Source organism: Haemaphysalis longicornis, unplaced genomic scaffold, assembly GCF_048455015.1.
Source record: "Haemaphysalis longicornis isolate Haplotype H1 unplaced genomic scaffold, Haemaphysalis longicornis Haplotype H1 scaffold_1, whole genome shotgun sequence".
NCBI lineage: Eukaryota > Metazoa > Arthropoda > Arachnida > Ixodida > Ixodidae > Haemaphysalis > Haemaphysalis longicornis.
The window spans coordinates 334,369,979-334,384,250 of NW_027526203.1; positions in this window are offsets into that span (position 1 = coordinate 334,369,979).

Here is a 14,272-nt window from a genome sequence, read left to right on the forward strand (position 1 = left end):
GTGACTTCAATCAGCTACAAACTGAAACTGTGCAATTTGAATGGATGAGGCACTGCTTAAATCTGAAATTTCATGGGATTGAACACACTTAAAGTGTGAACCTGCTTAAAAGAATCATGCACCCCTCCGTCAAACGACGATGGGTTAACGCGAAGCCTTCTCGTGACTGATTATTTGGTTGTCGTCTAAAGGCCCAACCACATGCAGTGTACTTTCGGCGTTTTCACGCGCCGACGTCGTCCCGCATCGACGCGCGTCAGCGCGCGTCGCCAAAAATGCATGGCGACGCGAACTGACGCCCGAACGACGCCGTTGTCTACGCTCGCCAGATATCGGCGTCGACGCTGCGCGAGAGATCATCGAAAAGCGGGCGGCAGCGTCCGGGTTTCCTGTCCTTCGTGTGGTTTGGGGTCATTCCTTTCAGCAAAAATCAATCCATTTCTTTTTAACATGCGGTAATCGGTTGCCTTGAGACAAATTGCAAGCTATTCCTGTTCGCAAGGGCTTGTAGCACTAGCATTATTCTCCTAGGCCTGAAGATCAGTGCGCAAGAAAAAAGCGTTACCACTGCTCAAATCTCTCAAATACGACCAAAACAAAGGACACCCGACACGATTCGTGGGCAGCCTCGGTTAGTATACTGAATTCTTCAAGGCCGCTTCGTCTACTGGCGTGGTCGAGCGGTTGAGTGCCGGACTTATATCTTGAAAGCCCGTGGTTCGGATCCTGGCAAAGCCTCGGTGGGTTTTTTTTTTTTCGGTGAGGGTTTGATCAGTTTTTTTTACAGGGTACAGACAGGGTGCCAGAGTACTTTGCCTTTTAACCTACAAATGACGTTCGACGGTAACCTCAGTATCAAGGCAGCGCTAAAATTTGTTTTTCTTACACTTTGAATTCATGAACGTGCAGTCGGTACATAACATGAATGTTAAATCAAGTAGCAAGTAAAGCAGTTGTGCGAAGTGCGTCTTCGTTTATCATCCTATCTTATTTAGTTCAGATTTGACCGTGCTGACTCGAGATACATTTAGCAGCATTTCAATATTTGCCCGGCAACATACTTAGCAATGAATAAAGACGCCAAGTGATTTTTTTTTTTTTGGCTAAAGCTAGGGTCTTGATAATTGCAGTTCAATAATCGACAATAACTGCTCATAAAGGACTTCAACAGGATGGCATACGTGTCCAACAACGCCCGCCGACGGAGCGACTGGTTACTCGGTCTCTTCTGCGGGTACGCGCGTTGCCGCCGAACGATGCCGCCGCTCGCGCGACGCGTGATTTAGCGTCCACGTGGTTAGGGCTTAAGTTTTTCAAACCGCTTCGACCATGTCGAAATGGAGCTCTGCAATATTGACTATAAAATATTCGCAAAAGTTTTATCTAACCGGTTGTCTTCAACATGTAATTTCTAGTTTAGTTGGGCCTCACCAAACATGCGGTATTCTGAACAGAAGTATTCAAACGAATGTACATATTGCTTGTTTTATATTGGAAAACGTGTGTGGTTCGGCTGAACAGGTAGCCCTTATACCAATTGACCTTGAAAAAACATTTTATCGGGTGTCTTACGATTTTTTATTCGCACTTTTGGAAGCGGCTAATGTAGGCGATGTGCTTTATCAAGGCATTCAGCTTTGATACAAGTATTGTACTACACAACTTGTCGTCAATCGCATTTTCTCGAAGCCAGTTCAGATCAGGTTGTCTGTTAGACAGGGCTGTACACTATCGCCTATAATGTTTGCACTGTACATAGAGCCTCTTTGCCTTAGCATACAACAGAGCCAAAGGGTACGTGGTTTTTTCGTTAGCGTCATGTGAAGTTAAAGTTGTTGCGCATGCTGGTGACATCGCCTATTGTTGTGCTGACAAGTGTAGTGTTCACGAAGCCCTTATGTTGACTAAGGAGTTCTGTGACGTGTCTGGAGCGGCCATGAATAGGAATGAAACTAAGGGGTTTTGGTTTGGCCTGTGGGGAACCAAACCTTCCAAATTTGCGGGTAATAATAAGGACAATACGCCGCTTGAATACCTTTGCGTGCCTTTGCGCCAAATAAGGAACTCAGGGCCACAATGGTCTTCAGCATTCACGCATGTCAAGCGCGCCTCGCAGGCATGGATGGGGCGAGAACTTTCTATATTTGCCCGTGCGCAAGTCTGCAATATCTTCTTGGTAGCAAAGCTTGTTAATGGGCTTCAAGCACTGCACTGTGCGTGGGCGAAAGTCAAGGCTCTACACAGAGTATTTTCTACCTTCGTGAGGGGATCTGAATGGGAGCCAATGAGCAGGGATAATTTGTTTCTTCTTTTAGGATCTCATGGTGTTGGGTTGATGCGTTTGTTTTTGCACCAACTTGTGTCTCGGTTTTTCTTCTACAAGTTCGGAAATCATCCATTTTTACTTAAGTGATACCTTACTATAACATGCTTTACTATTTTTCACTTTATTTACTATTTACTTTAACTATGATTCAAGAGAGCATAAGTTACCATTTACCTTTTCTCCTTGTTTCTACGGTTGAGGTTAAGAAGAAGCCGCCATGGGGTTTTCTAAAAGAAGTTGTAGATACTTTTCATTTCCTTAATGCGCGGTTTTCTCTGGAGTACCTGTTTAGTCTTCCAAGGAAGGCTATGACGAACACTTTAATTTATAATCTGTTCCCCGTGCCTCTTTATCGCCAGCCATACTTGCGGGACCATAAGAATGATGTTTTAAACCATGTCAAGCGAGTGTGCGTGACACCAAATGCCAAAACGTTTTTCTTTAAGCTTTATTCCCAAACGCTTCCAGTTAAAATATGGCTGCGCGAAAAAGGAATGTCGATCCCTTGGTTCGATAATTGCCGCTTGAGCAGTCAATCAGGGACTATTCACCATTGTTTTGTACTGTGTCGTGATGCGGTGTTTTTCTGGGACGTCTTGCAACGGACACTTAAAAAGGACATTGACACCACCCCATACACCATTCGCTTCTTGCCATTTGAAGACGTTAATCGGGTGCCATATGACGTTTTTGTCCTCCTAGGATTGTTTAACTTGTGAAAGTGCCGCATGACTGATCGGCATGCGGAACCCCTTAGGCCAACCAAGTGCATTTTTCGGGAACAGGCGGTGTTGGTGCGGCACACAGTGAGCCACCGGAGTGGCTGCCTCTTTTTGATGCGTGCGTCTGCTTGCTGAGTTTTGAAATGGTGCTGAGCTTTGTTACTCTGACGTGCTTACCCTTTGCTGTCTGTTAGGGTTTATATTGTGTGTTAATTGTCTTGCCTGAGTTTTTCTAAAGCTTCCATGCATAAAAAAAAAAGAAATGGGGCAATCGAGTAGACGCCGGCTTCATAACGCGAAGGACCCAGGTTCGATTCCGGCCACGGTAAGTGTTTCTTTCTTTCACTTGGGCGTTTTCGCGTTACAGACGCCATCAGTGAGAACACTTAAACTTCGCTTTAAAACTGAACGACGTGGCGGTGCAACTCGAGGTCCCTTAGCTTTCAGAAAATCCCGTTGTTTCAGTTGACCGACTGCTGTCGAGGAAAGCAAAGATACAGGGAGGAAAGAAACGATCTGTCACTTCACGAAAAGAGCGTGTACGGACCACTGGTATCGAAGCAGAAGAAGTTGCATGAATGTTTTTCTGCCTGAACATGTTTCGAAAAAGACTCGCGCTCCTTTCTTCGAGGAAAAGATTTCTGCAAAGGAAATTATCTTAAAAATGTGTGACGCAATAGTGGCCCCGTTCTTGTGCGAAAAGTCGACGGCGAAATTTCGGCGTTTTTCACAGCAAGGGATCTTGATAGGCTGACTAAAAAACGGTTTTAATAAACATAATTGGTGCAAAAGAGTAGACATACATATTACTACAAGTGTTTGATCAGCATTCAAGTAAAAGCTTTCTTCAATCCTATAAGGATTTTTACTTAAGGACTTCCAAGTACTTTAAAGCTGAAGAACAGACCCATCAGTATTTTAAAAACACATGGCAAGTGCATTCTCAACAAGTCGCATATGCAGTATGCGGACTGCTTTTAAGTGGTCTACCCTCACTCGGTGCTATGTTTAAGCAAATTGTCATGGTGAAATACTTCTGGTGTGCCGGTTACCAAAACTTTTGCCACATATATTTTAATATATGACGCCAAGGTTGCGTCCCCATTTCGCAAGAGTCCCAACGCCATTCTATGACCTGCTATAATAATGAAATGGCTGACTAATTGTACTCTTTAACTACTCGCAAAGATTTTTCTCTGCCAGTCAAGAATATTGCAATGCTGTTAAAATTGGTTTGTATGCCCTGTTTATTAGTTAGCGCTTAGCTTTTGAAATATGTGTTGTTAGTGTGCCATTTACGCAACAGTTACGTAAGCATTGTCAGTTGTGCGGTGACATGTTAACTATAGAGTCCTTCTCAATGCTATATACATGGTTCTTCTTGTTGTTGTTACTTCTTCTCGTGTTTTTTTCTTCCTATTGATTCATTTTGAGTGTCAATAAGTGTCATGGCGTAGTTATAGCGCGTGCTGCCGGCCATCGCAGCGCAAGCCCATCTGTTGGGTTTGGCGAGCCCACAGCCCCTCTCTATGCACTACCGGATAATGAAAAGTAGTTTCAATATTAACACGTTAGTGTTATGAAGCTAATTTTTCGATTTTACCGTGGCTGCTAGCCGTCCGCTATCAGCCGTGCTTATCCAGCTTCCGCGGAAGTACGTCATCGGTGCTACCAGGAAACAACAACTTAGGAAGCCAGATACGAGTGCGCGCCGGAGTCAGCAATGCCGAGCAGTGGCAATTAGATTGTGAAAAGGAGGACAATGACTCTACGGCCGAGGCTAAAGAAAAGATGCGCTATTTGAGCAGGCGCCAAGGCTGCGCATCGAAGTTCGTCTTAAACGCCGTGTGTAGTTGCATGCGGAGCAGACACGGTCGCCAGCCGTGCCCGCAACTTACGCCACCACCAAAGCGCATCTCCGACGACCTAAAATGACACCACAGCCAGCAGTGTGTTACCTAGCTTTGAAAGGTGGCAAAAGAAGAACGCTAGGCTCTTAAACACCAAGGAAAGCCTTCGTAACCAGAAACGAAATAAAATGTGCCCCAATAAGAAATAAAACCTAGTATATAGCGTCTAATTACACGAATTTTAAAACAAGTTACAAATTTTTGCGGTTGTGTCCCCGCCGCCAGCTCTATCCGGCAAACAATTAATGGCCCCACGCCGCAAATTAAAAAAAAGAAACCCTAAAAATCGGTCAGCATGGGATCCCCGAAACAAGTCACGTAAGAATCGTCGGCTTGGCCCTACAAAGAAGCGGCAGAGCCGATCTCACAACCGCGAAAATACAGGAAATCGTTCACCATTTAGCCCACATTGTAAAACACCTGTACAGGGGAACTGCAGGAATGACCTTAAAAGTAAAAAAAAAAAAAGCTTGTGCTGGCACTGATCATGAGCCGGATATTGTACAGCCTGAAGTACAAGAAACTACTTCCCGCGCTGAAGAAGAGCAGGGCAGCATATAGTGAAGCCCTTAACCTCCCTATTTTCACAATCTCCGCAAGGGCCTTCAAATTGTGTCTTATAGTACGTTTGGAGAAATTAGAGAGGCCACTCCTCTTGAACAAAAGGAGCACCTGGGAAAAATTAAATGGGGCCAGTCACTCTATAAAATGTAGTCGCACCTCCAGAAAAAAAAAAGGCTGGACACCATGATAGATATTTCACCGATCCATCGCTTTCCATAAAGGCCCTCCCCTTACTGAAAAACAGATCCAAACCTACGCGAGGACAAGCAACAAGCCATGGGATCGAAATACTTTAAAGAAAGTTCCAAAACCATGAAGAAAACCGTATACGCCAAATCCGGAACGTTCGAAAGTACGAAGGTAACAATTGTTGTATTGGAGTACCGTGGGAATGGCTGAGATTCATTACCTTCCTGCACACGGATATTGAACCTCTTTGCGATCACCCTAGCGTAACTATCGAATACATGCTTCAACATCATTACACAGGCTCAGTCCGCCATTAGTCTCTTTACGACAGGCAGCGTACCTAAACGCTTGAGAAAGGTTCTCCACAATGATAAAAGTTCACATTACTTTAACACGCGGACACGGGTCTGGGAGGGAGTGCCGCAGCCGATCAAGGTCCACTGTACCGGCATACCGTGCTGCCTATTGACAGTGACTACCACGTACACCCCCCCTGGAAAAATATGGAAAACATTTCCGCATCTTACGCCTGGTACCACCATCCTTCCCCGTGCCACACGGAGATCTCCTCCCTTAAGAATCGCAAACTCTGCTAAGGATACGAACCAACATATATCTATTAATCTATATTGGCGAAGATGTTTGGTAGGAAATGTCTGACATTAACTTAATTACGGCCGAACACCCACTGTCTTCTGCGAAACCTGGTCATATACTTCGCAACTTCCTTCGCCTGCAACTTATTTTGCCACTTTCGTCGTTACTGTGGTCGGATATTCTGCACTTATGTGAAAAAGGCTGGATTCTGCATTACCCTCATCATCCGTTCAACAGTAAGCTTTCTAAAATCGCTATAATGGCGTTCACATGTCTGGAAAACGGTTTTAAATTCTTTAATAAATATTTCCTTAATGCAGCTCATATGGCTATGCTAGCGAGTGATCTTAAAAATATTGTTGTTAATACTACACTTAAAAACGAAGTCAGGAATATTATTAGAGATATAATAACAACAGTGCGAAAGAAATTTAGGCGTTGCAGATAAAACCACTAAAATATTGTGAATATTTACAGCGTTACATTCTATGTGTTTTTAAGCTTTGTCTCAGTCAGGGTTTTTTTTTCTATTAATATGCAACGACCTCACATCAATGCAATTATACTAAACAGGTCACAAAAATCACCCAATAAGCCATCACCCCATTGCAATCCTTCATTATTTCTAGAACCAGGTTGAAAAGGAAATTTTACATTGGTATAATAGGTTTAGCACCAGTATAAACAGTTAATGAAATACCAATTTGGCTTCCGCAAGTTTCCTCAGCAGGAAATTGTCTTACTTCCAAGAAAGAGTTCATTTCAAGAGCAAATAACGAGGGGTGGCTCGTTCCGGGGAGGTTTGTAAATTTTACAACAGCATTTTATTATGTAAATAATTCATTGCTTATTAAGAAATTATTATTTTATGGCTGCCGTTAAAAAGCTGCATCCATCCGCCCATTTCATCTAGTAAACCATAAGCAAAATGTCGGCATAAACAATGAAGTTGTTACTACGGCCGGTTTTTCGCGGCTCTCCACAGGGAAGCATCCGTATCACGGCAAAATATGTTGTTTACGCCGATGACACTACAATATTCTTGATTGGAAATACGGGGGGTGAATTAGTCTTGAAAAGAAGTTTAACCTCACAAGGATTACATGAATGGACGCATCAAATAGCCTTAAAACAGACAACGCTAAAACAAAAGCAACGATTTTATGCAGCAAAGATAAGCGTGTAGTGACGATGATGATGATGATGATTTCTATTGGTTTCCCCTTTGTATCGGGGTGATGACATGTCATCTGACCAAAAAGGACTAATATACCTATGTTTTACACTTTTGGTTTAATACTAGCGCTGCTTAGGGCAGGCACAAAAAGCTTATTAGGCACAAAATACTTTTTTTTCTGTTACAGGTGGTAACTGTCCTAGGCAATATTCCCCTCTCTGCTTTTCGTCCACCAGCATTCTAATCTTCTTTTTGTCCCCTAGACAGCCTTGAAGTTAACTTCCTCTGTGATACCCTTAAATCCTAGGGCTTCTGAAAGCCCAATATTCCCTTCATGTAGATTTGGATGGATACCCTCACATTCTAACACGATGTGCCGCATAGTTTCTGTTTCTTTTCCGCAGACCACGCATACCCCATCATTTTGTGAATACTTCCCCACAAAACTCTTAGTTCGCAGGCAACCTGCTCTAGCCTCAAAAAGCAAAGCACTGCCCTAGGAATTATCGTAGAAATTTTCCTTTCTGATGTTCATCTTCTCAGCCCTGTACATCTCTAACGACGTTTTAGCTTCCATTTTTTCCCTCCATTTATTCGTTTCAATCTGCCTTGCCTCTTTTTTGGTTACCTTGGCTGTTTTGGATTCCCCACTGTTCTTTCCGTATTTCATCGTTAGCCTTCTAGTCTTTCTTAACCACTGCATGTCCACGCTTTTCAAGTATAGGTACCTAAATACCTTTGCTGCCCACCTTCGTTGATCCATTGCCCTCAACCTCATCTCAAAGCATATTTTACTCTGAGCTTCTCTAACTTCAAACGACGCCCAGCCCATATCTCCCTGAACTGCTTCGTTAGTTGTTTTTCCATGCGCGCCTAAGGCCAAACGTCCTACCGTTCTCTGGTTTACTTCAAGGCCTGATAGAACGTCTGATTTTAGGCAGAGTACAGCATTCGCAAACGTGAGACCCGGAACCATTACTCCTTTCCACATTCCTCTTACTACTTCATATTTGTTATACCCCCACAGAGCTCTGCACTGTGGGGTATAACAAATGCACAGACGGATGCACTGATATAGAGGCTTTGCCGCATGGCGGGGCCACTGAGATTTGGCGGACGCCTCTGTGTTGTGATTGATCGTAGCAGACGGCACGGCTGCGAGTTCTTTTTTTTTTTTTTTGAAGGAGCATTTGACAACATCACTCATCAAGCAATCCCCCAAGGTCTCGCCTCCACTAACTGCGGCCAACGTCTCTATTCTACATTGCCTCATTCCTAACCAACCGCACTGCAACAGTGGGAATCGGGAACCTCCGTTCTGACGCTTTCCAAACTATACCTAAAAGAACCGGCCAAGGCTCAGTGATATCTCCATTGCTATTCAACATCGGCATGAAAGATCTACCTCCTCTGTTGAAAACTATCCCCAACCTGCGACACGCCCTATACGCCGATGATCTCACACTCTGGACTTCTACGGGCTCCATAGGTAACCAACAAGACGCCCTCTAAAGTGCCATCGAAGTAGCACAACAATACCTGCGAGCTCGGGGGTTGGATTGTGCCCCAGAAAAATCCGCCTTACTTACACTGTGTAAACGAACACCTAAACAGCGCACCAACTGTATACCGGATCCTGAACTCAGCATCAATAATCAATCTGTTCGTAACGCCCCAACCTCCGAATTCTGGGGCTCACTATTCCGAAAGACTGGTCGGGTGCCCAAACTATTCTGCTACTCCAACGTACTCTCTCACAATTAATGCATCTTATCCATAGAGTTTCTCACCGAAGATTTGGCCTCCAAGAATCAGATACTCTGCGCGTAATCAAGCCATCCTTATCAGCCGGATTGCATACAGTGCTCCTTACCTAGCCTTAAAATCCTCCGAACAAAACAAACTGAACTCCGCGATACGGCAAGCCTACAAAACCGCACTAGGATTGCCCCCTAAAACGGCAACAAACAAGTTACTACAACTGGGCGTCCACAATACCTGGGAAGAAATCCGAGAAGCGCACCGAATTTCTCAATTCACACGCCTCCAACTTACCACCACGGGAAGAGCGACCCTCCGCAGGCTAGGGTATTCGACCCAACAACAGCAAGACGAGAAGACATGCATTCCCGGACGCGTATTCCCGAACCATATCCCGTAGGGGCCCAGGCAGACAACCCTCGCCCCCCCCCCCCCCCAGCAGTGACGCAGCACCGTGACGTCACTTCCTCTATGTGGGCGATTTCATGCGACGTGGATTTTTTCTTTTTCCCCCTTCCCTCGTTTCGGCTGCTTTGCGGGCGGCCGATGGTTTTGCTCCGTGCGCGCGGCTGGCCTGCGCCGCTGGGGAAGCTGACGCACATGTGGTAGAAGTTAACCTTTTGTACCTGAGCCCCTGAGCTCTCCGCCTTTGAAGTTGACGCTGTCCTCCCGTCGTGTTCCTAGATAAGCGCTCGGCTCGGTGCTCTAAGTGCGTGCACTCGGATGGACGCTTTAACGTACAGCCGGTAAAAGGCTTGTCTATAACACAGCGTTCGTACTCTAAGCCCTATCCTGCCCCGCCGGAGTGGGATTTGAATAAAACTACTGCGGAATTCTGAAGTCTTAGCCCTTCGCTTTTGCCTCCGACATGTTTGGAATGAGTATGTTTCGGCAGTTTTCGGATGTAGCTGGTTGAAGTTGAAATCGCTGTTATAGACAAGCGTTTTACCGGCTGTACATGTGGCTATTATATACGTTCCGGAAAGCAAACACTTTCATTGAAAGGCCATTCTACAACACACAGAAGGGTATACCATTGAGTTGGGTGCTCTTTCACTATATACACACCTCAAAACACGATTAGGTGCTGCAGGTAAGGATTTCAAAAAAGGCAGCCAATTAACCAAGACTACATTTACAAACTGTCCTGCCCTTGCGAAATATTATAGCTGCATGAGCTGCTATATTTTGGCACTTTCATAAGCACTATTACATTGAATTTCGTTGCATGAACTTCATTGCATTAATTCTTTATCAGGAACAGGGCCACTAAAGAAAGCATTGACATTTTGTTAACAGCAATGGAAGATGTGAATCGTTCTCGCAAGGGTGATGCGTTGATAAGAAAGACACTAACTCAAACGTACACGTTTTACACTCGGTCATGAATGCTATAATTTGCACTGTTGGTGATAATAATTTAGGGAAACAATATCGAAAATTTAGACAAACCAAGGGCTAAGTAATAGTTGGATTGTACAGCTTCTGAAGTACTGGAGGAATTTGATATATGTCTTCTGTACAGGGATATTGACCACAGTCTCTGCACTGAAGCCATCAGGGCGGAGTCTGATATCAGTAATCATGCATGCTACCACTCAAACTGTTGCCAAAGTCGAGTAGTTGTTTTTAACAATTTGTGCTTCATGCACACACAGATTTTGCTGCATAAGATATACGTATATTCTTTTCGATGGGACTAATGAGTAGCTGCGCGTGAGCTTGAGGTCACGGGAGTCGTAGCAGAGATAAAATTAAGTAAAAAAAAAAAACGGTTATATCCAGGGCGCACTATTTTTGGGATAGTGATCTGGGAGTCCAAATAGCGGCAAAAAATGTCACTTTTAGAGATTCACTTATGGGGATAGATGAGCAGTTTGTGTCCATTTCCTGCGACGCATTTTTCAGCTACCACATATTGATTTCTGTGGTGTCTGGCCTTTTAATGCGCGCGCATTGCGTCACAGTTCGCGCCTCAACTGTAAGCGACACACGCAAAAAAAATATACAAATGTATAAACAAGAAATAGCAAGAATAAAAATATCAATAGTACAACACAAGTTGCAAAGCGCCGCTTCACGTACTACAACGCTTCGTATCGAAAAAACACACCTTTCGCCCCGTTTCTGGACCTTTTGGACAATCCAGGTAGTGTTGGTGGACCCGCTCTACGTGTCCATGAAGGCGTTTACGGCTACTTCTTCAGGCAGGTTCGCGCGGAACACAAACTCATGATCTGTTGACGCGAGGTCATCACTGACGACCTCGAGCGGCTGCTCGTGCTCATCCATGAAGCAGAAGTTATAAGCTGCGCGACAATCGCGTGAATGCGCGGCGGACGCGCGTGGCGCTCACAATTATGAGAACGGACCTTGTTATGGGCTGTTCTGCGTGAGTGCTAGGCACAGACGAGTATGGCGAATAACACGCTCGCTGATGTTCGCAGCAGACGAGCGACCGACGTACGCGTGTGCTTTCGAGCGAATAGGAGCAAACGTTCTGCGCTTCGGTACGGAGTCCAAAGGTCCACCCAGGACTAAAAAAAAAAAAAACATTTTTGTCTTCACTTTAATGGGAGTGCTTGCTTTCCGGAACGTAAACAGTAACTGCATGTACGTGCAAAAGCATCCGTCCACGCGCGCACTTTGAGCAACGCGCCGAGCGCTAGCTTAAAAGGGTTCAGCAGTTCAGCGCTAACTCAGATTCGCCCTTTTTCGCTTCATAGATGGCATCGCATATCGCCCCGAAAAAGCTACGTCAGGTGGAAGCAATCTAGCAGTGTAAAAAAAAAATCGCGCCAATCCACCCCGTGAATGTGGTTGGAAAGCAAAGCTGTAAACAGCACCCATAATGATTACCCATGCGATGTCACTTAAATTCACTCACATCGCTCTACAAATAGTAAAACCACAGAAAAGTGAAATGAACTTAACCACACCATTTATTACTTCAAAGAGATATTCTTGGTAAGTTCAAATCAATGCATGATGTCTGAACGGTGTTTGGTTGAGTTGTATTGGTGTAGCACAAGAGTGGAAACTTTTTTTTATAAAATGAAAGCTCCAACCCGGTGTTAGACGATCTGACTTCGTCTCTGCGCCGCGGACGGAGGCGACGAGATTTGCGGCAGAGAAGGAGGAGGAGGAGGAAGAAATACTTCTGTTCACATTTCTGGACGGCCCAGAGTGCAGCCCTGGGGAGTGATTCCTTCTTCTGTGGGGCCCATATGCAGTCCGCGCGGCCTGTGGTGTGTCCACCCGCTGAAGCTGGGTAGGTAGAGAGGGCCTGGACAGCACCATCTCCCATTGCTCTTGTTGGGTAGTTGACGGAAAGAGAGGAGGGTGCTCAGGGCTAAAGTCGCACACCCCAATTACGGCACGGAGTGTTCCTACTTCTGAGCGAGATTTACATTCAGCGTCGTATCGATTCGGATGCATTAAGTGAAGACGCGTAGGCTGTGGGAAGGAGCCCAGATTGTATGAGCCGTAGGGTAGTTTGTTGTTCTCTGGAAAGGTCAGGGTACGGCGAAGGTACGGTCTTTCTCAGAAGGCGATAATGCTGGGTTATCTCCCTGAACGTGACAAGCGGCTGACTGTCCTCGTGCAGCTCCATAGCATGGGAGGTAGAAGCGCAGGCTTGTTGGGTGGGCATATTTGTTGCCTTCCATTGAAGCGTGAGGGGTAGTCCAGATGAGCTGAATGGAACCGTTTGGGGAGTGATTTTTTAGCACGCGCAGTGCAGATCAGGACACCCAACCCGACTGGTAATTCCAGTAGGCTTGCTGGGAATCGGTGACTACCCTCCGAACCCCTGGTTGAGTGAGAGCCAGAGTGATGGCTGCCTCTTCTGCTGCCGTCATTTCTCGGGTCCTAAGCGAGGTACACGCAAGGAGGTTGGTTCTGGAGGTAGCCACGATGATGGCGTATCGCTGCCCTCGATGTTTGAAGGCGTCTGTGTTAGATAACTGCATGATACCCACCGAGGGTGGTGATTAGCGCTTGAGCCCGTGCTTTTCGGTGACCCTCGTCATGTGAGGGGTTCATATTTCTAAGCAAAGGGAGCATCTTTAGTTTTAGTCGCCAAGAGTCTGGGAGTACGTCAAGCGGAGTGACATTCTGGGCTGCCCAGCCAATGTGGTTGTAAAGATGTCGACGGTTCCGCACAGAATCGGGAAGGCCGTTCACCCGGGCAGGATGGCAACCAGACCTCCGGGAATTTCTCGCGGCGCACGGAAACCGGGAGGGACACGCGTGAGCCGCTCGCACGTGGGAATGCGTGACTCATCGCAGGCAGTGGTGTCGGCTGCCCGCGGCAACCCGTTCAGGAGGCCAAGGGACCACGTCCCGCCGGCCTGTCCGCACCCTTCATTTTCCGAGAAACACGCAGCCGATGAGGGCGACGGCCTGGTGGGGAATGCGAGGGGGACAGGTCAAAGAGTACCCCACGGGGGGAGAGGGGTATTTTCGTCTTGTATATTTCTGTGCGCTCTTGCCACATAGAGGGAGCGAGTGTACGTGTCCATCATATTGGTGGTGTGTCATGATTGGATGTTTTCTGCATGTGGGCTGGACTCTCCGTGTTCTAAAAACGGAGCGCGAGAGTCCGGCCGGCCGTTCTGATTTACGGTGCGGTGCGTGCACCATCGGCTTTGCCGAGGAAGTCAGTCCCAATGTTTTCCGCTTTTGACTGTAATGTACAAATGTAAATAAGTGTACATAAATATTCCTTGCGTTACTTCAACTTCGTCTTCGAGGCCCCATTTGTCTGCAATGAGGAGATCGGCTACCCGGAAGACCGCAAAGCCACCCCAACCTCCAGTTGGCGTGCGAGGCGGAACTCCAACCAACAATTCCTGTGGTAAAGCATGCGGTTACCCACCGCAGTTCTGAGTCGGACCTTCTGGTAAGAAAGATGGCCTTCTATCAGCTCTTCCACCGTGTTGTGGAGCCCCGTGCTAAGCAGCCTCTGTGTGGACGCACTCATGAGAAGACCAATGGCCTGCTCGACCGCCTTCTAATCATTATA